Source organism: Staurois parvus, unplaced genomic scaffold, assembly GCF_062004578.1.
Source record: "Staurois parvus isolate SC_StPar_1 unplaced genomic scaffold, SC_StPar_1.0 ptg001812l, whole genome shotgun sequence".
Classification (NCBI taxonomy): domain Eukaryota; kingdom Metazoa; phylum Chordata; class Amphibia; order Anura; family Ranidae; genus Staurois; species Staurois parvus.
The window spans coordinates 553000-580616 of NW_028319608.1; the positions used below are offsets into that span (position 1 = coordinate 553000).

At 46.0% G+C, this 27617-nt stretch overlaps 1 long non-coding RNA gene across 2 annotated transcripts in view; it reads left to right on the forward strand.

Annotated features, from left to right (window-relative positions):
- Positions 1-5278: 5278 nt before the first annotated feature.
- LOC149434175 (uncharacterized) overlaps positions 5279-27617 on the forward strand; it is a 36464-nt gene continuing 14125 nt past the window's right edge. For both annotated transcript variants that reach the window (XR_016308804.1, XR_016308803.1), the window contains exon 1: positions 5279-5578. This is a non-coding gene — a long non-coding RNA (uncharacterized LOC149434175). The remainder of the gene's footprint in view (positions 5579-27617) is intronic.

Genomic DNA, 27617 nt, shown 5'->3' on the forward strand with positions numbered 1-27617 from the left:
ATACAATGTTTTATTCGGATACAATGTTTTATTCGGATACCATGTTTTATTTGGATACAATGTTTTATTCGGATACAATGTTTTATTTGGATACAATGTTTTTATTTGGATACAATGTTTTATTCGGATACAATGTTTTATTCGGATACAATGTTTTATTCGGATACAATGTTTTATTCGCATACAATGTTTTATTTGGATACAATGTTTTATTTGGATACAATGTTTTATTCGGATACAATGTTTTATTTGGATACAATGTTTTATTCGGATACAATGTTTTTATTCGGATACAATGTTTTATTTGGATACAATGTTTTTATTTGGATACAATGTTTTATTCGGATACAATGTTTTTATTTGGATACAATGTTTTTATTTGGATACAATGTTTTATTCGGATACAATGTTTTATTCGGATACAATGTTTTTATTCGGATACAATGTTTTATTCGGATACAATGTTTTTATTTGGATACAATGTTTTTATTCGGATACAATGTTTTATTCGGATACAATGTTTTATTCGGATACAATGTTTTATTCAGATACAATGTTTTATTCGCATACAATGTTTTTATTTGGATACAATGTTTTATTCGGATACAATGTTTTTATTCGGATACAATGTTTTTATTTGGATACAATGTTTTATTCGGATACAATGTTTTATTCGGATACAATGTTTTATTTGGATACAATGTTTTATTCGGATACAATGTTTTATTCGGATACAATGTTTTTATTTGGATACAATATTTTATTCGGATACAATGTTTTATTCGGATACAATGTTTTATTCGGATACAATGTTTTATTCGCATACAATGTTTTATTTGGATACAATGTTTTATTTGGATACAATGTTTTATTCGGATACAATGTTTTATTCGGATACAATGTTTTATTCGGATACAATGTTTTTATTCGGATACAATGTTTTATTTGGATACAATGTTTTTATTTGGATACAATGTTTTATTCGGATACAATGTTTTTATTTGGATACAATGTTTTATTCGGATACAATGTTTTATTCGGATACAATGTTTTATTCGGATACAATGTTTTATTCGGATACAATGTTTTTATTTGGATACAATGTTTTTATTCGGATACAATGTTTTATTCGGATACAATGTTTTATTCGGATACAATGTTTTATTCGGATACAATGTTTTATTCGGATACAATGTTTTATTCGCATACAATGTTTTTATTTGGATACAATGTTTTATTCGGATACAATGTTTTATTCGGATACAATGTTTTTATTCGGATACAATGTTTTTATTTGGATACAATGTTTTTATTTGGATACAATGTTTTATTCGGATACAATGTTTTATTCGGATACAATGTTTTTATTCGGATACAATGTTTTATTCGGATACAATGTTTTTATTCGGATACAATGTTGTTATTCGGATACAATGTTGTTATTCGGATACAATGTTTTTATTTGGATACAATGTTTTTATTTGGATACAATGTTTTATTCGGATACAATGTTTTATTCGGATACAATGTTTTTATTCGGATACAATGTTTTATTCGGATACAATGTTTTATTCGGATACAATGTTTTATTCGCATACAATGTTTTATTTGGATACAATGTTTTATTCGGATACAATGTTTTTATTCGGATACAATGTTTTATTCGGATACAATGTTTTATTTGGATACAATGTTTTATTTGGATACAATGTTTTATTCGGATAAAATGTTTTATTCGGATACAATGTTTTATTCGCATACAATGTTTTATTTGGATACAATGTTTTATTCGGATACAAAGTTTTATTCGGATACAATGTTTTTATTTGGATACAATGTTTTATTCGGATACAATGTTTTTATTTGGATACAATGTTTTTATTTGGATACAATGTTTTATTCGGATACAATGTTTTATTCGGATACAATGTTTTATTCGGATACAATGTTTTTATTTGGATACAATGTTTTTATTTGGATACAATGTTTTATTCGGATACAATGTTTTATTCGCATACAATGTTTTATTTGGATACAATGTTTTATTTGGATACAATGTTTTATTCGGATACAATGTTTTATTTGGATACAATGTTTTATTCGGATACAATGTTTTTATTTGGATACAATGTTTTATTCGGATACAATGTTTTTATTTGGATACAATGTTTTTATTTGGATACAATGTTTTATTCGGATACAATGTTTTATTCGGATACAATGTTTTTATTCGGATACAATGTTTTATTCGGATACAATGTTTTTATTTGGATACAATGTTTTTATTTGGATACAATGTTTTATTCGGATACAATGTTTTATTCGGATACAATGTTTTTATTCGGATACAATGTTTTATTCGGATACAATGTTTTTATTTGGATACAATGTTTTTATTCGGATACAATGTTTTATTCGGATACAATGTTTTATTCGGATACAATGTTTTATTCAGATACAATGTTTTATTCGCATACAATGTTTTTATTTGGATACAATGTTTTATTCGGATACAATGTTTTATTCGGATACAATGTTTTTATTCGGATACAATGTTTTTATTTGGATACAATGTTTTATTCGGATACAATGTTTTATTCGGATACAATGTTTTATTTGGATACAATGTTTTATTCGGATACAATGTTTTATTCGGATACAATGTTTTTATTTGGATACAATGTTTTATTCGGATACAATGTTTTATTCGGATACAATGTTTTATTCGGATACAATGTTTTATTCGCATACAATGTTTTATTTGGATACAATGTTTTATTTGGATACAATGTTTTATTCGGATACAATGTTTTATTCGGATACAATGTTTTATTTGGATACAATGTTTTATTCGGATACAATGTTTTATTCGGATACAATGTTTTTATTTGGATACAATGTTTTATTCGGATACAATGTTTTATTCGGATACAATGTTTTATTCGGATACAATGTTTTATTCGCATACAATGTTTTATTTGGATACAATGTTTTATTTGGATACAATGTTTTATTCGGATACAATGTTTTATTCGGATACAATGTTTTATTCGGATACAATGTTTTTATTCGGATACAATGTTTTATTTGGATACAATGTTTTTATTTGGATACAATGTTTTATTCGGATACAATGTTTTTATTTGGATACAATGTTTTATTCGGATACAATGTTTTATTCGGATACAATGTTTTATTCGGATACAATGTTTTATTCGGATACAATGTTTTTATTTGGATACAATGTTTTTATTCGGATACAATGTTTTATTCGGATACAATGTTTTATTCGGATACAATGTTTTATTCGGATACAATGTTTTATTCGGATACAATGTTTTATTCAGATACAATGTTTTATTCGCATACAATGTTTTTATTTGGATACAATGTTTTATTCGGATACAATGTTTTATTCGGATACAATGTTTTTATTCGGATACAATGTTTTTATTTGGATACAATGTTTTTATTTGGATACAATGTTTTATTCGGATACAATGTTTTATTCGGATACAATGTTTTTATTTGGATACAATGTTTTATTCGGATACAATGTTTTTATTCGGATACAATGTTGTTATTCGGATACAATGTTGTTATTCGGATACAATGTTTTTATTTGGATACAATGTTTTTATTTGGATACAATGTTTTATTCGGATACAATGTTTTATTCGGATACAATGTTTTATTCGGATACAATGTTTTTATTCGGATACAATGTTTTATTCGGATACAATGTTTTATTCGGATACAATGTTTTATTCGCATACAATGTTTTATTTGGATACAATGTTTTATTCGGATACAATGTTTTTATTCGGATACAATGTTTTATTCGGATACAATGTTTTATTCGGATACAATGTTTTTATTTGGATACAATGTTTTATTCGGATAAAATGTTTTATTCGGATACAATGTTTTTATTCGGATACAATGTTTTATTCGGATACAATGTTTTTATTTGGATACAATGTTTTTATTCGGATACAATGTTTTATTCGGATACAATGTTTTATTCGGATACAATGTTTTATTCAGATACAATGTTTTATTCGCATACAATGTTTTTATTTGGATACAATGTTTTATTCGGATACAATGTTTTATTCGGATACAATGTTTTATTCGGATACAATGTTTTTATTCGGATACAATGTTTTTATTTGGATACAATGTTTTATTCGGATACAATGTTTTATTCGGATACAATGTTTTTATTTGGATACAATGTTTTATTCGGATACAATGTTTTTATTCGGATACAATGTTGTTATTCGGATACAATGTTGTTATTCGGATACAATGTTTTTATTTGGATACAATGTTTTATTCGGATACAATGTTTTTATTCGGATACAATGTTTTTATTTGGATACAATGTTTTATTCGGATACAATGTTTTTATTCGGATACAATGTTTTATTCGGATACAATGTTTTATTCGGATACAATGTTTTTATTTGGATATGTTTTTTATATACAATGTTTTTATTCGGATACAATGTTTTATTTGGATACAATGTTTTATTCGGATACAATGTTTTTATTTGGATACAATGTTTTATTCGGATACAATGTTTTATTCGGATACAATGTTTTTATTTGGATATGTTTTTTATATACAATGTTTTTATTCGGATACAATGTTTTATTTGGATACAATGTTTTATTCGGATACAATGTTTTTATTTGGATACAATGTTTTTATTTGGATACAATGTTTTATTCGGATACAATGTTTTATTCGGATACAATGTTTTATTCGGATACAATGTTTTTATTTGGATACAATGTTTTTATTTGGATACAATGTTTTTATTTGGATATGTTTTTTATATGCAATGTTTTTATTCGGATACAATGTTTTATTCGGATACAATGTTTTATTCGGATACAATGTTTTTATTTGGATACAATGTTTTATTCGGATACAATGTTTTTATTTGGATACAATGTTTTATTTGGATACAATGTTTTATTCGGATACAATGTTTTATTCGGATACAATGTTTTATTCGGATACAATGTTTTTATTCGGATACATTTGTTGCAACCACAAGACTTCTTCACATAAAATATAATAGCAGACTGGACTTCCAGTTCTCCAATCACATCAGAGCATTTTCGCGTGACGTCTTTTCGGTGCCGTTCATTGTCAATGACCCCCCCAAACACGGCGGGCAGACGCCCCCTTTTTCCACGCAGAAAAATAAAAAGCGCAACATACATGGCAGATCCAAACGCAATGAACGCCTGCCCTACACAAACAATTGCGCATTTACGAGGCGCTAGGTGTGAATGAGACCTAATGAGGATTATTTCCCACAACACACAGTACAGTGGGGGGGAGGGGCCAGTGTTGGGTGGAGCTGCATGGTGTGTAATGGCTGGGATGCAGTCACAGAGAGGCTTCCCTGTCTGCATGGAAGTGAATGTTTGATTTCCACATTGTAACCATCTCATTCCTATTTTTAGATCTTCAATGGCGCCTTTGTCTGTGTGTCTGGAGCCTGGCGGGGATTTGGGGAGTCCCGTGAAGCCCCCTAATATCTGGGCCGGGAGGATGAGGGTGAGTCACTGTCTGCCTATGTGGAGCAATGCTGACATTTTTCGGGCTCGTTACGTAAGTCCTCGGCATTCGGCCGGCGTGTTCTGACATGAATAGTAATTAAGTATCTCCAGGACCGGAATCAGACAATTAATGGCGGGGAGCTGGCAGAGATGGCAGAGATGGGGGAGGGAGCGAGCGCTGACACCACCCCCAAATAGAACGGCGAGCTCCGGGGCGAACAACCCAACCGAATTTTACCCAAGATGGCGTTGGTTCATGCGCTATGGATTTCTTGTCATCCCTCTGGGGTCGCTGGTGAGGGTTGGTGCTTGTAGTCCTGCATCTGGGAACACCTCAGCTAGTCCACTCTGGTGTGCCGAGATTTGGGAACCCCTCCGGCCAGTCCACTGGGGTCACCGCTAAGTAGTTTTACTCTTTTACTTGATAATCCCTCGGGGGGCTTGTGGTGGTGTCACCACTCAGTGGTTGTCCTCCTGTACTTGGGAACCTCTCAGGGCAGAGCAGTGGTGTCACCGCTCAGTGATTGTCCTCCTATACTTGGGAACCTCTCACGGCAGTGCGGTGGTGTCACCGCTCAGTGGTTGTCCTCCTGTACTTGGGAACCTCTCAGGGCAGTGTTCTGGTGTCACCCTACAGTGGTTGTCCTCCTGTACTTGGGAACCTCTCAGGGCAATGAGGTGGTGTCACCGCTCAGTGGTTGTCCTCCTGTACTTGGGAACCTCTCAGGGCATTGTGGTGGTGTCACCGCTCAGTGGTTGTCCTCCTGTACTTGGGAACCTCTCAGGGCAATGAGGTGGTGTCACCGCTCAGTGGTTGTCCTCCTGTACTTGGGAACCTCTCAGGGCAGAGCAGTGGTGTCACCGCTCAGTAATTGTCCTCCTGTACTTGGGAACCTCTCAGGGCATTGTGGTGGTGTCACTGCTCAATGGTTGTCCTCCTGTACTTGGGAACCTCTCAGGGCAGTGAGGTGGTGTCACCACTCAGTGGTTGTCCTCCTGCACTTGGGAACCTCTTAGGGCAGAGCAGTGGTGTCACCTCTCAGTGGTTGTCCTCCTGTACTTGGGAACCTCTCAGGGCATTGTGGTGGTGTCACCGCTCAGTGATTGTCCTCCTGTACTTGGGAACCTCTCAGGGCAGTGCGGTGGTGTCACCACTCAGTGGTTGTCCTCCTGCACTTGGGAACCTCTTAGGGCAGAGCAGTGGTGTCACCTCTCAGTGGTTGTCCTCCTGTACTTGGGAACCTCTCAGGGCATTGTGGTGGTGTCACCGCTCAGTGATTGTCCTCCTGTACTTGGGAACCTCTCAGGGCAGTGCGGTGGTGTCACCACTCAGTGATTGTGCTTCTGTACTTGGGAACCTCACAGGGCATTGTGGTGGTGTCACCACTCAGTGGTTGTCCTCCTGTACTTGGGAACCTCTTGGGGCAATGAGGTGGTGTCACGTTTCAGTGGTTGTCCTCCTGTACTTGGGAACCTCTCAGGGCATTGTGGTGGTGTCACTGCTCAGTGGTTGTCCTCCTGTATCTTGCAATTCCCCTCTTCTTCTGAAACATACTCCTTGTGGGGGTAGCCTCATTTTATTCATTCCTTTTAGCATTTTTTTTTTTTTCGCTTTGGTATGTATAGTAATGGGGTGCCACAGGGGCCAGTTTTTGTCTCAGGATCAGGTCCAGGATGGCTTAAAGGAGCTTTGGTAACACTTAGGAGCTATTTAAAGCCCATTACACATTAGAGCCTTCAGGGCCAGGTGCAAGAAACCATGAAGGGCACCCCTGACCCCCGGCCAGGGCCCTTCCTCTTGAGCCCAGGGCCCTTCCCTCCAAGCCCAGTGGCAGAACACCAGGGCCCAGAGGCGACCCTTGCAACCCTGGTAGTTCCTCCACCAGTGTCAGCAGTTTTTTATTTTAATTCTTTATTATTTTTTTTACCATTTTATCTCATTTATGTATTTATTTATTTTTACAATATTATTTGTTTCCAATTGTTTTAAGAGTCCTCTTTGGGGGATTTGGTGAGATATCAGGGGTCTAAACAGACCAATGATGTTCCACCTTTGAAACAGAGAAAGGAGATTGAGGACACAGCCCGAGCTGCACAGAATGATTGGACAGGAATAGCTCTGTACACAGCTTCCCGTTCTTTTACAAACTGAAGCATAGCAACACAGTTTACTATGCTTCATTTGTGAATGGACAGAGTTGGTGATTGATACTGATCACTCACTCTGTCCATTCAGACTAGGAAGGGACCAGTAAATTACATGTTTTCTGATCCCTTCCTTGCTTTCCTTCCTGACAGCATTCCCTGCAGTAGCCAGAGGAAGAGGGGAGGAGGAAACCTAGCAGAGCTGGGGGGCAAGGAGGGCCAGGAGAGAGCACATGGGCAGCAGAAAGAAGCTGAATAGAAGGGGAGGTGGGGTGGCATATAGAGGAACTGATCCCTCCATGTCTACGGGAAGGAGAGGAGGAGAAGTGGGTATTCAGCAGCCGCAGGAGGAACATGGAGGGGATCTGTTTCCTGCCACCCCTCCTATCCAGGTATACAGGGAAGCAGCATGGGCTCCATAAAGGATGGGTCCGGGTCACAATTTCAACCCCTGTGACCCCTGTACGTACACTCCTATTTCAGATCCAGTGTCTTCACTGGGTCTCTGTGCTTCTTTATCCAATGTAGGCAGATCATGGCTGGTGGGAGGGGCTTGCAGGTTGTTGTACATAGCTTTCTAAAAACATAACAGCACCCTGCCTCAGTCCTCCTCTCAAGAGCCTTCAGTCCTGATGCAAGCAGTGGGCTGGCTCTTGGGATGAGATATGCTGTGATGGGTGGGTGTCAATTTAGAGGAGTAAGTGTTCCTAGGCAGGCTGTAATTACATGAAGACCCCCCCCCCCAGGTAACACTCACATGTGATACTGAGCCTCCATGATTGAACTGAAATCCAATGAATGAATGGATGGACTAGATATTGCCAGGCTGATTAGGAAAGAGCTAAATGACGCTGGACGTCCTCCAGCCTGGAAATGAGGCGGAGCTCTGTCTGACTGGCTGCAGCTTCTAATGCACATTGTGAGAAGCCCACAGTGTGCAGTGAAATCAGAGGAAACCATTCAGTCCAGGAGAGGAGCTGATACAACCATGCAAGACTGAAGGGGAGGAGCCGGTACACCTGCGCAAGACTGAAGGGGAGGAGCCGGTACACCTGTGCAAGACTTAAGGGGAGGAGCCGGTACACCTGCGCAAGACTGAAGGGGAGGAGCCGGTACACCTGCGCAAGACTGAAGGGGAGAAGCCGGTACACCTGCGCAAGACTGAAGGGGAGGAGCCGGTACACCTGTGCAAGACTGAAGGGGAGGAGCCGGTACACCTGCGCAAGACTGAAGGGGAGGAGCCGGTACAGCTGCGCAAGACTGAAGGGGAGGAGCCGGTACACCTGCGCAAGACTGAAGGGGAGGAGCCGGTACACCTGCGCAAGACTGAAGGGGAGGAGCCGGTACAACTGCGCAAGACTGAAGGGGAGGAGTCGGTACACCTATGCAAGACTGAAGGGGAGGAGCTGATACACCTGTGCAAGACTGAAGGGGAGGAGCCAGTACACCCAGGGCCGGACTGACCATTCAAGCACTGCCCGAGGGCCCAGGGTCAGTAGGGGGCCCCATGAAATGCTTCTGGTACCTTTTTATAGGCTTTTTTGGGTGTGCTTTGAGTTTGGGCAAGGACACAGGGGCCCCATGATCCCCTATTGTCCGGGGGCCCCATGAGTTGTCAGTCCGCCCCTGGGTACTCCTATGCAAGACTGAAGGGGAAGCTGCAGGGAGGATCTGAGCATTGTAGAGGGAAGGATTCTCCTAGGATTGATAGTCAGCTCTTTGGTCAAGTAGGGTCTGGGTGTTCCTGGAGGAAAGCACAAAAACCTATGAAATGAATTTAAATGACTCCACTGATGCTTTTACAGCCCCTGTCCAGCAGGTGTCACCATCCCTTCATCCAATGTTACAATGTTTCCCATAAGCAGGAGAATGATGAACTTTGTATCCATTCTATTCTGTCTGTGAAATCGCAGAAACTGCAGAAAAAGAAACGCAGGAACAAATCTGAAGTTGCGCCGCAGTAACCGCACATATTATCACGCTCACATTCAGATTCATTAGATGCGATATCAGCTGAGGTTCCAATTCACAAATCGCACCGGCATGACCGGGAACTTAACATTTGCGATTTGCTGCGGCGCGATTTCTAAAGTTTCTTACATTCCTTTTTTTCTGCGGTTTTGTTGCGATTTCACATACATGGAATGGAAATCACACTGAAAATTGCAAGAAATCGTTGAATATCTTCTCAAGGAGCACTAAAGTCTTCTGAAATGGAACACAAATCGCTTGATTTTGAATCGCAGAGCTGTGACCGGTGACTTAGGCTAGGTTCTGCTGCGAATCCACGCAAAAATCTGTGCAGCCGCCCCACCCACACAGAGGAATGCGGACCCGAGGGCGGGTGACATTAATTCTAACGGCACGTCGCCCGCACTGGAAATCGCAACCGTACTGGGAACCTCGGCTGCGTTTTCAGAAAAAGTGCCGGGACTTCTTCCCTGCGTGTCCCGGGGCACCGGAGTCCGTTCACATGAGTGGGCTCTCGTGCCCACGCAAAACGCGGATATGTGAACCAGGGGTTAAGCTACTCAAGGCTCCAGTCTGGCCTCCAGTGCCTGAAACATGTTAGACCGACAGCACTGTACAATCCAAGAGGTTCTGATCCAAGAGGCTCCCAGGCACCCCCCAACAATCTGAATAAAGGTCTCCTGGCTGTTCAAGGCATCCAGGACACGGGAAACAGATATTACATTCCTGATCTGGTCGCACGCTGACAGCGGACATGAACAGAGTGCTCATTGTTGGTTCTCAGAAAACATATCTGTTTATTGGCCAGCTCCACCTAAAATGCAGCCTCTGCTAGGTAGAATCTCCAGTCGGGTTCTCAGGTCTCCAAGGAGTGGTTAGGGTTCCTCCAATTATCTGGGTATGGCATGTTGACAAAGGGAGAGATCGCATGCTTTGATTGGCTGATGTTACTTGGAGGCGGAGGATGTGGCAGTCGCTGGGCGTACTGACCATTCGAGCACTTGGGCACCACCCTGGTACCTTTTTTATAGGCTTTTTTGAGTGTGGGCAAGGACACAGGGGCCCCATGATCCCCTATTGCCCGGGGGCCCCATGAGTTGTCAGTCCACCCCTGGGCGGTCGCATTAAAGGAGTGCTGATTATTGCATTCCCTGATTCCTCCTTACCCCCTCATCAACCTTTCTTTAAGGAGTGGTTAGGGTTCCCCTTTAGATTTGGGCATGGCACACTGACAGAGGGAGTGAGCGCACACTTCGACTGCATGACGTTACCTGGAGGCAAGGGGCGTGGAGGTCGCATTAAGAGCAGGGGTGGACTGACTGTTCGGGTGCTTGGGCACTGCCCGAGGGCCCGGGGTCAGTAGGGAGCCCCATGAGATGCCCCATATTTTGGGTGTGGTTTGAGTGTAGGCGAGGACACAGGGGCCCCATGAATCCCCCATTGCTCGGGGGGCCCCTTGAGTTGTCAGTCTGCCCCTGATTAAGAGGTGTGCCAAATAATGCCTGCCCTGCTTCCTCCTTAGCTCCCCCCCCCGCTTTATTTTACACCCAGTGACCTCATCACTGGGTCTGTGTGCTTCTCTATGCAATGCAGGCAGATCATGGCTGGTGGGAGGGGCTGTACATAGCTTCCTGAATACATCACAGCGCCCTGCCTCAGTACTCAAGAAACCTCAGCTCTGATGCAAGCAGTGGGCTGGCTCTTGGGAGGTGCTATGTAAATATCAAAATGCCCTGATGGGTGGGTGTCAGTCTGGAGCAGGGGTGGACTGACCATTCGAGCACTCAGGCACTGCCCGAGGGCCCGGGGTCAGTAGGGGGTCCCATGAGATGCCCCTGGTACCTTTTCATTGGCTTTTTCATAGGCTTTTTTGAGTGTGGGCGAGGACACAGGGGCCCCATGATCCCTCTTTGCCCGGGGCCCCATGAGTTGTCAGTCCGCCCCTGGTCTGGAGGAGTGGCCGTTCCTAGGCAGGCTGTCCTAGGTAACGCCCACATATGATGCTGAACCAGGGGCGGACTGACCATTCGAGCACTCGGGCACCGCCGTCAGTAGGGGGCCCCATGAGATCCCCCTGGCACCTTTCATTGGCTTTTTCATAGGCTTTTTTGGGTGTGGGCGAGGACACAGGGGCCCCATGATCCCCTTCTGCCCGGGGGCCCCATGAGTTGTCAGTCCGCCCCTATGCTGAACCCCCATGACTGAAAGAAGTGAAATCCAATGACTGAAGGGGGGCGGGTCAGGGACAGTCAGAGCTAGATGACGCTGGACGTCCTCCAGCCAGGAAATGAGGCGGGGCTCTATCTGACTGTCTGCAGCTTCTAATGCACATTGTGAGGAGCTCACAGTGTGCGGTGACATCACAGGAAGCCGTTTCAGTGCAGGAGCCGGTACACTGTGCAAGACTGAAGGGAAGGCCAGAGTTCCCCTTTAACCCCGTGTACATTGGCGGGAGGAATGTGGGCACCTGGCCGGTGTGTGTGATGATCAGGCAGTCGGTAGCTGGCACTGTGTGCAGGATAACAGTCAGCTCTTTGTTCCCGGCAGATCCTCAGTAAACCGATCCTCAGCCGCCCCCCGGGGGGGCCCTAACGGTGGGTGTTCACAGCCGTAATTGTGTTGGCAAATATCAGAACCAGCAGCGGTGTCACGTTATCGGCCAGAGATAAGCCCGGGGAGGTTTCCTTGTCGCCGTCCAGGTATCTCCATCCGGCCGCGGCGCTTTATCGCAGCTTCTGTTTCTTGTTACCTGGGGAGGAAGTGCGCAAATCTGGAGATAAAAATGAGAAGAAAGGCCCAGCCGCGGTATGACTCCGAAATATCGGCATCTGGTGACTCCGGATAAAACGAGAAATAGCGACTCTGGGAAATAACTACAAATAAAGCCTTTGGGTGGATGAGCACAGCCTGATCACCCTATTCCCTGATGGTCTGGGAACCCCCGTTCTTGCCTGGGAGAGAAATTCACAGACACACCCACTGCTGCTTGCAGCCCCTCCCATAGAGGAAGGCGGTGTCCCACAGCGGCCAATCACACTCAGGCCTGCCTTGGGAACTTTAATTTGATTGGTAAGAAGGTAGAGGGAGAAGCACATTCAGGAAGCAGAAACACCCATGGCCCATGTGAGAAGCTCTCTGGATTCTGCCTGCAGCTGACTGGCCAGAACCAGGGGCGGACTGACCATTTGAGCACTCGGGCACTGCCAGAGGGCCCGGGGTCAGTAGGGGGCCCCAAGAAATGCCCCTGGTACCTTTCATTGGCTTTTTTAGGTGTGGTTTGAGTGTGAGCGAGGACACAGGGGCCCCATGATCCCCTATTGTCCGGGGGCCCCATGAGTTGTCAATCCGCCCCTGGCCAGAACTTAGATGAAGGTCTGCAGCATCATGTTGGATGTCCACCCGTTGGTTTGCCTGAAACATTGGAACAGGACGTGATGACAAATCTATACATTTGAACTGTCTCCAGAACAGGAATACAGAACTTTATTGGACTCCTGTCCTGGTGACAACTGTCTAGGAGGGGAATTCCTTCGCTTTTGACAGATATCCCCCTCACTTCCTGTTTTGTCCATAGGACAGGAAGTGGAAGGAACTCTCCCCAATAAGTGATGACGAATCCAACATTTTGAGTTGCCACCAGAACAGGAATAGAGGGGAAATCTTCCAATATGGATACCTGTTCTGGTGACACCTATCTAAGAGGGGAATTCCCTCACTTTGGAAAGATCTCTCAGTTCCTGTTTGTCCATGGGACAGGAAGTAGAAGGAAATCTCCCCAAATCCAAACTTTTGAGTTGCCACCAGAACAGGGATAAGAGGGGAAATCTTCCAATGAAGAGAGTTGTTCTGGTGATAACTGAGGGGAAATTTTCTCAGTTTGGAAAGAAATCCTCTCACTTCCTCTTATGTCCATAGGATAGGAAGTGGAAGGAAATCTCCCCAATAAGTACTGACAAATCCAAAATTTTGAGTTGTCACCAAAACAGGAAAAAGGGGAAATCTTCCAATATGGATACCTGCTCTGGTGACACCTGTCTAAGAGGGGAATTTCCTCACTTTGGAAAGATCTCCTCTCAAGTCCTGTTTTGTCCATAGGACAGGAAGTGGAAGGAATTCTCCCCAATATGTGATGACAAATCCAAAATTTTGAGTTGTCACCAGAACAGGAATAAGAGGGGAAATCTTCCAATGAAGACATTGGTTCTGGTGATAATACCAGTCTAAGAGAAGAATTCTCTCACTGTGGAAAGATCTCCTCTAGGACAGGAAGTGAAGAGAAATCTCTCTAATGGGTCACATATAGCCAGGTGTAAACCATTATCTACTCCATAAAAATGTCTGCTCGTGTCCTTCTAGGCGTTATTAATGCTGATGACCGGAAACATTCAACGGTTCATGATTTGGGATGGATTGTGGGAGGAGTTTGGGCAGAACGCATATGAGGGGGAGGGGCTGTGACACCGATTGTAGTGGGTATAGAATATGGTGTCACAGTTCTCAAGCCCCACAAGACGATGCACACAAGCATAGTCTGCACTCAACAAAAGGACTTTCCAGGTAGTTGGTGTCCCCCTTTAAATACCAACTACAGTAAACAAGGATCGCCGTTGATTTTTTTCCGTCTCGCAGCCGTATATCATAAATGTGATGTCATAAATACGGGAAACGAGTCACCCAGCCCTCTGTTTATAAGCCACTTGGCTCGGCTCTCCCCGAATTTCATCCCATAAATCACGGGAGTGTGCGGGGCCTGCGGTCAGGTCTGCTGGAAGAGGTTCGTGTTCACCATCGAAGAAGAAAGTGTCCATCTTCTGGGGGGAAGAGAACTTTGCGGATGACAAGACTGGAGACCCTCTAAGGAGGATGCGGGATTACGTCCGGAAAATCTCACCTACATTACGGGATTGGGGAAGATCATACATGTCATAAATATGTCAAAGATTCCGGGAGAAATGGGACTTCCTGAGGTTGGGAGGAATGAGAGGAAAGGAAGTCTTTTTTTTTTTTTTTAAGCTGGTAAAAGTGGATCGAATTTTTTTTCTTCTCAAATAAAAGTGGATCTATCATCCAGTATACACTGATCAGCCATCACATTATGGCCGCCCACCATAACCCGTCTAGGCATGGACTCCACTAGACCTCTGAAGGCACGCTGTGGTATCTGCCACTTAGTAGCAGATCCTTTAAGTCCTGTAAGTTGCAAGGATGGATCGGACTTGTTTTTCCAGCACACCCCACAGATGTTCAATTTGATTGAGATCTGGAGAATTTGGAGGCCAAGACGACACCTCAAACTTGCTGTTGTGTTCCTCAAACCATTCTTGGATTCATCAGACCAGGCCATCTTCTTCTATTGCTCCGTGGTCCAGTTCTGAGGCTCACATGCCCGTTGTAGGCACTTTTGGCTGTGGACACGGGTCAGCATGGGCACCCTGACCGGTCTACGGCTACTCAGCCCCATACACAACAAACTGCGATGCTCTGTGTGTTCTGACACCTTTCTATCAGAACCTGGATTCACCAGCTTGAGCTCCAGTAGCTCTTTTATTGGATTGGACTGCATTGGCCAGCCTTCCCTCTCCATGTCCATGAATGAGCCTTGGCTGTTCATGACCCTGTCACAGGTTGGCCAGATTTCCCTCCTTGGACCAATTTTAGTTGGTCGTGATGACTGCAAACCGAGACCATCCCGCACATCCCACAGATGCTCAATTTGATTGAGATCTGGAGAATTTGGGGGCCAAGACAACACCTCAAACTTGCTGTTGTGTTCCTCAAACCATTCTTGGATTCATCAGACCAGGCCACCTTCTTCTATTGCTCCATGGTCCAGTTCTTATGCTCATATGCCCGTTGTAGGCACTTTTGGCCGTTGACACGGGTCAGCATGGGCACCTTGACCGGTCTGCGGCTAATCCGCCCCATACACAACAAACTGCGATGTTCTGTGTGTTCTGACACCTTTCTATCAGAACCAGCATTCACCAGTTTAAGCTCCAGTAGCTCTTCTATTGGATTGGACTACATTGGCCAGCCTTCCCTCTCCATATCCATGAATGAGCCTTTGGCTGCCCATGACCCTGTTTCTGGTTTTCGTTCTTTGGAGCACTTTTGGTCGGTCCTGACCACTGCAGGCCGGGAACATCCCAAGAGCTGCAGTTTTGGAGTTGCTCTGACCCAGTTGTCTAGACATTACAATTTGACCTTTGTCAAAGATTCTTAGCTTTGGCCGTCCATGACCCTGTCACAGGTTGGCCAGATTTCCCTCCTTGGACCACTTTTAGTCGATCGTGACCACCGCAGACCGAGACCGTCCCAAGAGCTGCAGTTTTGGAGTTGCTCTGACCCAGTTGTCTAGATATTACATTTTGACCTTTGTCAAAGATTCTTAGCTTTGGCCGTCCATGACCCTGTCACAGGTTGGCCAGATTTCCCTCCTTGGACCACTTTTAGTCGATCCTGACCACCGCAGACCGAGACCGTCCCAAGAGCTGTAGTTTTGGAGTTGCTCTGACCCAGTCGTCTAGTCATCTGGCTCTTGTCAACATTGCTCAAATCCTTACGCTTGCCCATTTGTTCAGCTTTCAACACATCAACTTCAGGGACAACATGTTCACTTGCTGCCCGATATATCCCACACACTTTCAGGGGCCATTGTAACCAGTCAGTGTTATTCACAGTGGCTGTAATGTTATGGCTGATCGGTGTATCTTCTCACGATAAAGTGAATCTATCATCCAGTTTGTCTTCTCACGTAAAAGTGGATCCATAGCCCAAGCCAGGGGCGGACTGACCATTCGAGCGCTCGGGCACTGCCCGAGGGTGTGGGGTCAGTAGGGGGCCCCATGAGATGCCCCTGGTACTTTTCATAGGCCTTCTTGGATGTGGTTTGATTGTGGGTGAGGACACAGGGGCCCCATGAGATACCCCTGGTACCTTTCATAGGCCTTCTTGGGTGTGGTTTGTTTGTGGATGAGGACACAGGGGCCCCATGAGATGCCCCTGGTACCTTTCATAGGCTTTTTTTGGTGTAGCTTGAGTGTGGACGAGGACACAGGGGCCATATGTTGCCCGGGGGCCCCATGAGTTGTCAGTCCGCCCCTGGCCCAAGCAACATGATTACCCCATTTCCAGAATGGTGCAGTTCCAAAACGACACAGAGCTGAGACACTGGGAGCCGGAAAGTACCCATCTGGGTAAAGCTCTTCTTATTTTTTTCTATTTTAGAAGGTCATCTATACTTTGGGTGGAGTGCCCCTTTAACGCAGCAGGAAAGAAAGGGTGGGGGGTGCAGTCTCTATCTTGCATTTTAATGGCATTTGAGCAATGGTTACTACTTCAAAGGGACTTGATTTTAACGACCAGATTCTGTCCCTGTGATCTTTTACCAGACAGTAAAATAAAAGAAAAACACATCCTTTAAAAAAAAAAAAAGTACAAAGTTTACGTGTCACTCTTGTAACTTTTGGCTCAGCGTCCATCTTGGCGAAGTCAACTGAGTAAGAATTAGAGAAAAAAAAAAAAAAAGAAACTGCCGTTTATACGCCCTGCGAGTTCCCAGCTGGAGATTTCTTTTTTTATATTTACATTGTAAAAGGCTGTGAGCCTTCATTAGACCAGATGGCCATCAATGGAATCGTTCCTCCATGACAGACACAGGGAGGGGAAGAGAAATGGCCTGCGTTCATTGTAGGGGCAATACCATGGGTGCCGATACAGGGCCAAAGGTGGGTCGGTGTCTGGGAAGGCCATGTTGGGTCAACTATATATTAGATTGTTGACACGCATTCAATGACTTTCTACTAATTACAACAGCAAGAGGTCAAAATCTCCAAAAACTTCCTATGTGCCGGGGTTGCTGGTTGACAGTGGTGGTGTGTTTAGGCAGCGACTTGACTTTCTGATTTCCCATTGACTCTTCAGCCTCTAGTGTTTGATTAAAGAAGCTTCTTGCCTGGCCTGATGCTGGAGACCAAACAGCATGCAGATGTTATGCCACCCTAGAGGAGGTCATGGAGGTGCCCAGACAACTCATGGGGCTAAGATGTCAATCTTTCCATGTGGGATATTCTTGAAGAACTCACAGGATCTCTGCTGGGTCTTTTAGAACTCTTTGTACTTCCAGTACTCACATGATCCTTGCTAAGTCTTTCATGAGTTCCAGGATTCTCAAGAACTCCAGTACTCACATGATCTAGGTTTGGTCTTTCAGAATTCTTAGGCCCTTTTCCTGAGATTTTTACGACCTCCATTACATGATCCTTACCTGGTCTTCCATGATTTTCAGGATTCTCAGAACGTCCAGTACTTACAGGACCCTGCTGAGTTTTCCAGGATTCCTAGGACCTCCAGTACTCACATGATCCTTCACGAGTATTCCATGTTTTCCAGGATTCTCAGGAACTCAATTACTTACAGGATCCCTACCTGGTCTTCCATGATTTTCAGGATTCTCAGAACTTCCAGTACTTACAGGATCCCTGATGGGTTTTCCAGGATTCCTAGCACCTCCAGTACTCACATGATCCTTCACGAGTATTCCATGTTTTCCAGGATTCTCAGGAACTCCATTACTTACAGGATCCCTACCTGGTCATCCATGATTTTCAGGATTCTCAGAACTTCCATTACTTACAGGATCCCTGCTGGGTTTTCCAGGATTCCTAGCACCTCCAGTACTCACATGATCCTTCACGAGTATTCCATGTTTTCCAGGATTCTCAGGAACTCCATTACTTACAGGATCCCTGCTGGGTTTTCCAGGATTCCTAGGACCTCCAGTACTCACATGATCCTTGCTGGGTCTTCCATGATTTCCAGGAATCTCAGGAACCCTATTCCTAACAGGATCCATGTCAGGTCTTTTAGGATTCCTAGGACCTTTATTGCTTATGGGATCCCTGCTGGGTTTTCTGAGATTCCTAGGACCTCCAGTATTCACATAAACCTTGCTGGGTCTTCCATAATTTCCAGGATTCTCAGGAACTAAATTACTTACAAAATCCATGTTGGGTTTTTCAGGATTCCTAGGACCTTTAGTACTTAAAGGATCCGTGCTGGGTTTTCTGGGATTCCTAGGAACTCCAGTACTCAAATGATCCTTGCTGGGTCTTACATGATTTCCAGGAATTCCATTACTTATAGGATCCATGTCGGGTCTTTTAGGATTCCTAGGACCTTTAGTACGTACAGGATACCTGTTGGGCCTTCTGGGATTCCTAGGACCTTTAATACTTACAGGATCTGTACTGGTTTTTCCTGGATTCCTAGAACCTCTAGTACACACATGAACCCTCTAGGTCATCAGTGGGAGGAATAGTGCCCCATCATTGGTATCAGTGGGAGGAATAGTGCCTCATCATTGGTATCAGTGGGAGGAATAGTGCCCCATCATTGGTGTCAGTGGGAGGAATAGTGTCCCATCATTGGTATCAGTGGGAGGAATAGTGTCCCATCATTGGTGTCAGTGGGAGGAATAGTGCCCCATCATTGGTATCAGTGGGAGGAATAGTGCCCCATCATTGGTATCAGTGGGAGGAATAGTGCCCCATCATTGGTGTCAGTGGGAGGAATAGTGCCCCATCATTGGTATTAGTGGGAGGAATAGTGCCCCATCATTGGTATCAGTGGGAGGAATAGTGCCCCATCATTGGTATCAGTGGGAGGAATAGTGCCCCATCATTGGTATCAGTGGGAGGAATAGTGCCCCATCATTGGTATCAGTGGGAGGAATAGTGTCCCCATCATTGGTATCAGTGGGAGGAATAGTGCCCCATCATTGGTATCAGTGGGAGGAATAGTGTCCCCATCATTGGTATCAGTAGGAGGAATAGTGCCCCATCATTGGTATCAGTGGGAGGAATAGTGTCCCCATCATTGGTATCAGTGGGAGGAATAGTGCCCCATCATTGGTATCAGTAGGAGGAATAGTGCCCCATCATTGGTATCAGTGGGAGGAATAGTGTCCCCGTCATTGGTATCAGTGGGAGGAATAGTGCCCCATCATTGGTATCAGTGGGAGGAATAGTGTCCCATTATTGGTATCGGTGGGAGGAATAGTGCCCCATCATTGGTGCCAGTGGGATAAATAGTGTCCCATCATTGGTGCCAGTGGGAGGAATAGTGCCCCATCATTGGTGTCAGTGGGAGGAATAGTGCCCCATCATTGGTATCAGTGGGAGGAATAGTGCCCCATCATTGGTGTCAGTGGGAGGAATAGTGTCCCATCATTGGTATCAGTGGGAGGAATAGTGTCCCGTCATTGTTATCAGTGGGAGGAATAGTGCCCCGTCATTGGTATCAGTAGGAGGAATAGTGCCCCATCATTGGTGTCAGTGGGAGGAATAATGCCCCGTCATTGGTGTCAGTGGGAGGAATAATGCCCCGTCATTGGTATCAGTTGGAGGAATAGTGCCCCATCATTGGTGTCAGTGGGAGGAATAATGCCCCATCATTGGTATCAGTGGGAGGAATAGGGCCCCATCATTGGTATCAGTGGGAGGAATAGTGCCCCATCATTGGTATCAGTGGGAGGAATAGTGCCCCATCATTGGTGTCAGTGGGAGGAATAGTGCTCCATCATTGGTGTCAGTGGGAGGAATAGTGCCCCATCATTGGTGTCAGTGGGAGGAATAGTGCCCCATCATTGGTGTCAGTGAGAGGAATAGTGCCCCGTCATTAGTATCAGTGGGAGGAATAGTGCCCCGTCATTGGTGTCAGTGGGAGGAATAGTGTCCCATCATTGGTGTCAGTGGGAGGAATAGTGACCCATCATTGGTATCAGTGGGAGGAATAGTGCCCCATCATTGGTATCAGTGGGAGGAATAGTGCCCCATCATTGGTGTCAGTGGGAGGTATAGTGCCCCATCATTGGTGTCAGTGGGAGGAATAGGGCCCCATCATTGGTATCAGTGGGAGGAATAGTGCCCCATCATTGGTATCAGTGGGAGGAATAGTGCCCCGTCATTAGTATCAGTGGGAGGAATAGTGCCCCATCATTGGTGTCAGTGGGAGGAATAGTGCCCCATCATTGATATCAGTGGGAGGAATAGTGCCCCGTCATTGGTGTCAGTGGGAGGAATAGTGTCCCATCATTGGTGTCAGTGGGAGGAATAGTGCCCCATCATTGGTATCAGTGGGAGGAATAGTGCCCCATCATTGGTATCAGTGGGAGGAATAGTGCCCCATCATTGGTGTCAGTGGGAGGAATAGTGCCCCATCATTGGTGTCAGTGGGAGGAATAGTGCCCCGTCATTGGTATCAGTGGGAGGAATAGTGCCCCATCATTGGTGTCATTGGCGGGAAAAGTGCCCCATCATTGGTGCCAGTAGAAGAAATAGTGCCCCCATCATTGGTGTCATTGGAAGGAAAAGTCCACCATTGTTGGTTTGAGTGGAAGGAATGGTTCCCCAACCTTGTTAACAGTGGGAGGAATAGTGATCTGAGGGCCAGATAAAGGCAAGCAAAGGGCCACACCTGGCCCATGGGCCTCAGTTTGGAGACCGCTGGTTAAGAGCATCAGATATAGCCAAAGCATTTCGGGGGGAGGACTTCTCCTCCTTCAGATCTTGGTCAATGTTAAAAAATAATCAGGACAAGACTCTAGATTTAAGGCTGGATGGAGGCTGGTATGTTCTAACAGCAAAGTGAAGAGCTTTGCTTGCTCCTGATGTGTCTAAAGGACAGGAAGTCAAGGGAAGTCTCCCCAACGGGACAAAGATGGCGGAAAAAGAGATCAGAGGTTTCAACCTTTTCCTTCTCTATCCAATACAAGCAACGGAAAAAAGTTTTGGCTTTAGATTTTCAAAAATCCGATCGTCTAATGTTCTCTGACCTGTCTTTGTGCGACAGCCAAGTTTGTCATGGCGGTATGAGTGTCCGCAGTTGGCCGCGGCACCCAAGTAGAGCTCGTAACAAGCGTGGACACTCCGTCTGTTGTAAATACAAGATAAGCGCGACGCAGGAACGCGGGGTGGACCCGTCTCCCCCCCCCCCCCCAGCCTTGTTCTCGGTCTTCTAATGCGCCAGGAATTTTTTTCCCTGAATACATATATGTGCTTTCCTAGCAGGTGTTAGAAAAATCGCCAATTTTTTTTTTTCCATGGACAGACATGAAATAAAAAAAACGAAAACCCCCTCGAAGCGGGCTTTGAAGATCTGCCGTGGGATTAGGTCAGCCTTTGAAATGTTCACTTCATCTGACATGACATCAGAATTTGTGCGAGGACAAATGAATCGGCGAGAGGTAGCGCGGCCTCCGACAGCTCCCTTGGAAGCCGTTCCGACGCCGCGAAATGTTTGCCGTGGAAACCGCCAGCTGTGTTGTTCAGGGTCGAAAAAAAAGTATCACTTACAAAGTTATGTAAATCTGGAGCCGGGGAACCAACTCCTCTCCTCTGTATCCAAGATGGCTGTCCCTGTACACGTTGTTTAATACAGAAGGCAGGAAAAGCATTTCCCCCAAGATTCCAGAACCTTCTATGCCAGGGGGCTCCAAACTGAGACCTCCTGATAATATGACTCCCACTGACACCAATGATGGGGCACTATTCCTCCCACTGACACCAATGATGGGGCACTATTCCTCCCACTGACACCAATGATGGGGCACTATTCCTCCCACTGACACCAATGATGGGGCACTATTCCTCCCACTGACACCAATGATGGGGCACTATTCCTCCCACTGACACCAATGATGGGGCACTATTCCTCCCACTGACACCAATGATGGGGCACTAATCCTCCCACTGACACCAATGATGGGGCACTATTCCTCCCACTGATATCAATGATGGGGCACTATTCCTCCCACTGACACCAATGATGGGGCACTATTCCTCCCACTGACACCAATGATGGGGCACTATTCCTCCCACTGATACCAATGATGGGGCACTATTCCTCCCACTGATACCAATGATGGGGCACTATTCCTCCCACTGACACCAATGATGGGGCCCTATTCCTCCACTGACACCAATGATGGGGCACTATTCCTCCTACTGATACCAATGATGGGGCACTATTCCTCCCACTGACACCAATGATGGGACACTATTCCTCCTACTGACAGCAATGATGGGGCACTATTCCTCCCACTGACACCAATGATGGGGCACTATTCCTCCCACTGACACCAATGATGGGGCACTATTCCTCCACTGACACCAATGATGGGGCACTATTCCTCCACTGACACCAATGATGGGGCACTAATCCTCCCACTGACACCAATGATGGGGCACTATTCCTCCCACTGACACCAATGATGGGGCACTATTCCTACCACTGACACCAATGATGGGGCACTATTCCTCCCACTGACACCAATGATGGGGCACTATTCCTCCCTCTGACACCAACGATGGGGCACTATTCCTCCCACTGATACCAATGATGGGGCACTATTCCTCCCACTGACACCAATGATGGGGCACTATTCCTCCACTGACACCAATGATGGGGCACTATTCCTCCACTGACACCAATGATGGGGCACTATTCCTCCCACTGACACCAATGATGGGGCACTATTCCTCCACTGACACCAATGATGGGGCACTATTCCTCCACTGACACCAATGATGGGGCACTACTCCTCCCACTGACACCAATGATGGGGTACTATTCCTACCACTGACACCAATGATGGGGCACTATTCCTCCACTGACACCAATGATGGGGCACTATTCCTCCCACTGACACCAATGATGGGGCACTATTCCTCCCACTGACACCAATGATGGGGCACTATTCCTCCACTGACACCAATGATGGGGCACTAATCCTCCCACTGACACCAGTGATGGGGCACTATTCCTCCCACTGACACCAATGATGGGGCACTATTCCTCCCACTGACACCAATGATGGGGCACTATTCCTCCACTGACACCAATGATGGGGCACTATTCCTCCCACTGACACCAATGATGGGGCACTATTCCTCCCACAGACACCAATGATGGGGCACTATTCCTCCCACTGACACCAATGACGGGGCACTATTCCTCCCACTGATACCAATGAAGGGACACTATTCCTCCCACTGACACCAATGATGGGGCACTATTCCTCCCACTGACACCGATGATGAGGCACTATTCCTCCCACTGACACCAATGATGGGGCACTATTCCTCCCACTGATACCGATGACGGGGCACTATTCCTCCCACTGACACCAATGATGGGGCACTATTCCTCCACTGACACCAATGATGGGGCACTATTCCTCCCACTGACACCAATGATGGGGCACTATTCCTCCCACAGACACCAATGATGGGGCACTATTCCTCCCACTGACACCAATGACGGGGCACTATTCCTCCCACTGACACCAATGATGGGGCACTATTCCTCCACTGACACCAATGATGGGGCACTATTCCTCCCACTGACACCAATGATGGGGCACTATTCCTCCACTGACACCAATGATGGGGCACTATTCCTCCACTGACACCAATGATGGGGCACTATTCCTCCCACTGACACCAATGATGGGGTACTATTCCTACCACTGACACCAATGATGGGGCACTATTCCTCCACTGACACCAATGATGGGGCACTATTCCTCCCACTGACACCAATGATGGGGCACTATTCCTCCCACTGACACCAATGATGGGACACTATTCCTCCCACTGACACCGATGATGAGGCACTATTCCTCCCACTGACACCAATGATGGGGCACTATTCCTCCCACTGATACCGATGACGGGGCACTATTCCTCCCACTGACACCAATGATGGGGCACTATTCCTCCCACTGATACCAATGATGGGGCACTATTCCTCCCACTGACACCAATGATGGGGCACTATTCCTCCCACTGACTCCAATGATGGGACACTATTCCTCCCACTGACACCAATGATGGGGCACTATTCCTCCCACTGATACCAATGATGGGGCACTATTCCTCCACTGACACCAATGATGGGGCACTACTCCTCCCACTGACACCAATGATGGGGTACTATTCCTACCACTGACACCAATGATGGGGCACTATTCCTCCACTGACACCAATGATGGGGCACTATTCCTCCCACTGACACCAATGATGGGGCACTATTCCTCCCACTGACACCAATGATGGGGCACTATTCCTCCACTGACACCAATGATGGGGCACTAATCCTCCCACTGACACCAGTGATGGGGCACTATTCCTCCCACTGACACCAATGATGGGGCACTATTCCTCCCACTGACACCAATGATGGGGCACTATTCCTCCACTGACACCAATGATGGGGCACTATTCCTCCCACTGACACCAATGATGGGGCACTATTCCTCCCACAGACACCAATGATGGGGCACTATTCCTCCCACTGACACCAATGACGGGGCACTATTCCTCCCACTGATACCAATGAAGGGACACTATTCCTCCCACTGACACCAATGATGGGGCACTATTCCTCCCACTGACACCGATGATGAGGCACTATTCCTCCCACTGACACCAATGATGGGGCACTATTCCTCCCACTGATACCGATGACGGGGCACTATTCCTCCCACTGACACCAATGATGGGGCACTATTCCTCCACTGACACCAATGATGGGGCACTATTCCTCCCACTGACACCAATGATGGGGCACTATTCCTCCCACAGACACCAATGATGGGGCACTATTCCTCCCACTGACACCAATGACGGGGCACTATTCCTCCCACTGACACCAATGATGGGGCACTATTCCTCCACTGACACCAATGATGGGGCACTATTCCTCCCACTGACACCAATGATGGGGCACTATTCCTCCACTGACACCAATGATGGGGCACTATTCCTCCACTGACACCAATGATGGGGCACTATTCCTCCCACTGACACCAATGATGGGGTACTATTCCTACCACTGACACCAATGATGGGGCACTATTCCTCCACTGACACCAATGATGGGGCACTATTCCTCCCACTGACACCAATGATGGGGCACTATTCCTCCCACTGACACCAATGATGGGACACTATTCCTCCCACTGACACCGATGATGAGGCACTATTCCTCCCACTGACACCAATGATGGGGCACTATTCCTCCCACTGATACCGATGACGGGGCACTATTCCTCCCACTGACACCAATGATGGGGCACTATTCCTCCCACTGATACCAATGATGGGGCACTATTCCTCCCACTGACACCAATGATGGGGCACTATTCCTCCCACTGACTCCAATGATGGGACACTATTCCTCCCACTGACACCAATGATGGGGCACTATTCCTCCCACTGATACCAATGATGGGGCACTATTCCTCCCACTGATACCAATGATGGGGCACTATTCCTCCCACTGATACCAATGATGGGGCACTATTCCTCCCACTGACACCAATGATGGGGCACTATTCCTCCCACTGACACCAATGATGGGGCACTGTTCCTCCCACTGACACCAATGATGGGGCACTATTCCTCCACTGACACCAATGATGGGGCACTATTCCTCCCACTGACACCAATGATGGGGCACTATTCCTCCCACAGACACCAATGATGGGGCACTATTCCTCCCACTGACACCAATGACGGGGCACTATTCCTCCCACTGATACCAATGAAGGGACACTATTCCTCCCACTGACACCAATGATGAGGCACTATTCCTCCCACTGACACCGATGATGAGGCACTATTCCTCCCACTGACACCAATGATGGGGCACTATTCCTTCCACTGACACCGATGATGAGGCACTATTCCTCCCACTGATAGCAATGATGGGGCACTATTCCTCCCACCAATACCAATGATGGGGCACTATTCCTCCCACTGACACCAATGATGGAGCACTATTCCTCCCACTGACACCAATGATGGGGCACTATTCCTCCCACTGACACCAATGATGGGGCACTATTCCTCCCACTGATGCCAATGACAGGGCACGACTCCTCCCAGTGACGCCAATGATGGGACATTATTCCTCCCACTGATACCAATGATGGGGCACTATTCCTCCCACTGACACCAATGATGGGACACTATTCCTCCCACTGATACCAATGATGGGGCACTATTCCTCCCACTGATACCAATGAGGGGGCACGATTCCTCCCACTGACACCAATGATGGGACACTATTCCTCCCACTGATACCAATGATGGGGCACTATTCCTCTAACTGACACCAATGATGGGGCACTATTCCTCCACTGACACCAATGATGGGGCACTATTCCTCCCACTGACACCAATGATGGGGCACTATTCCTCCACTGACACCAATGATGGGGCACTATTCCTCCCACTGACACCAATGATGGGGCACTATTCCTCCCACAGACACCAATGATGGGGCACTATTCCTCCCACTGATACCAATGATGGGACACTATTCCTCCCACTGATACCAATGATGAGGCACTATTCCTCCCACAGACACCAATGATGGGGCACTATTCCTCCCACTGATACCAATGAAGGGACACTATTCCTCCCACTGACACCAATGATGAGGCACTATTCCTCCCACTGACACCGATGATGAGGCACTATTCCTCCCACTGACACCAATGATGGGGCACTATTCCTTCCACTGACACCGATGATGAGGCACTATTCCTCCCACTGATAGCAATGATGGGGCACTATTCCTCCCACCAATACCAATGATGGGGCACTATTCCTCCCACTGACACCAATGATGGAGCACTATTCCTCCCACTGACACCAATGATGGGGCACTATTCCTCCCACTGACACCAATGATGGGACACTATTCCTCCCACTGATACCAATGATGGGGCACTATTCCTCCCACTGATACCAATGAGGGGGCACGATTCCTCCCACTGACACCAATGATGGGACACTATTCCTCCCACTGATACCAATGATGGGGCACTATTCCTCTAACTGACACCAATGATG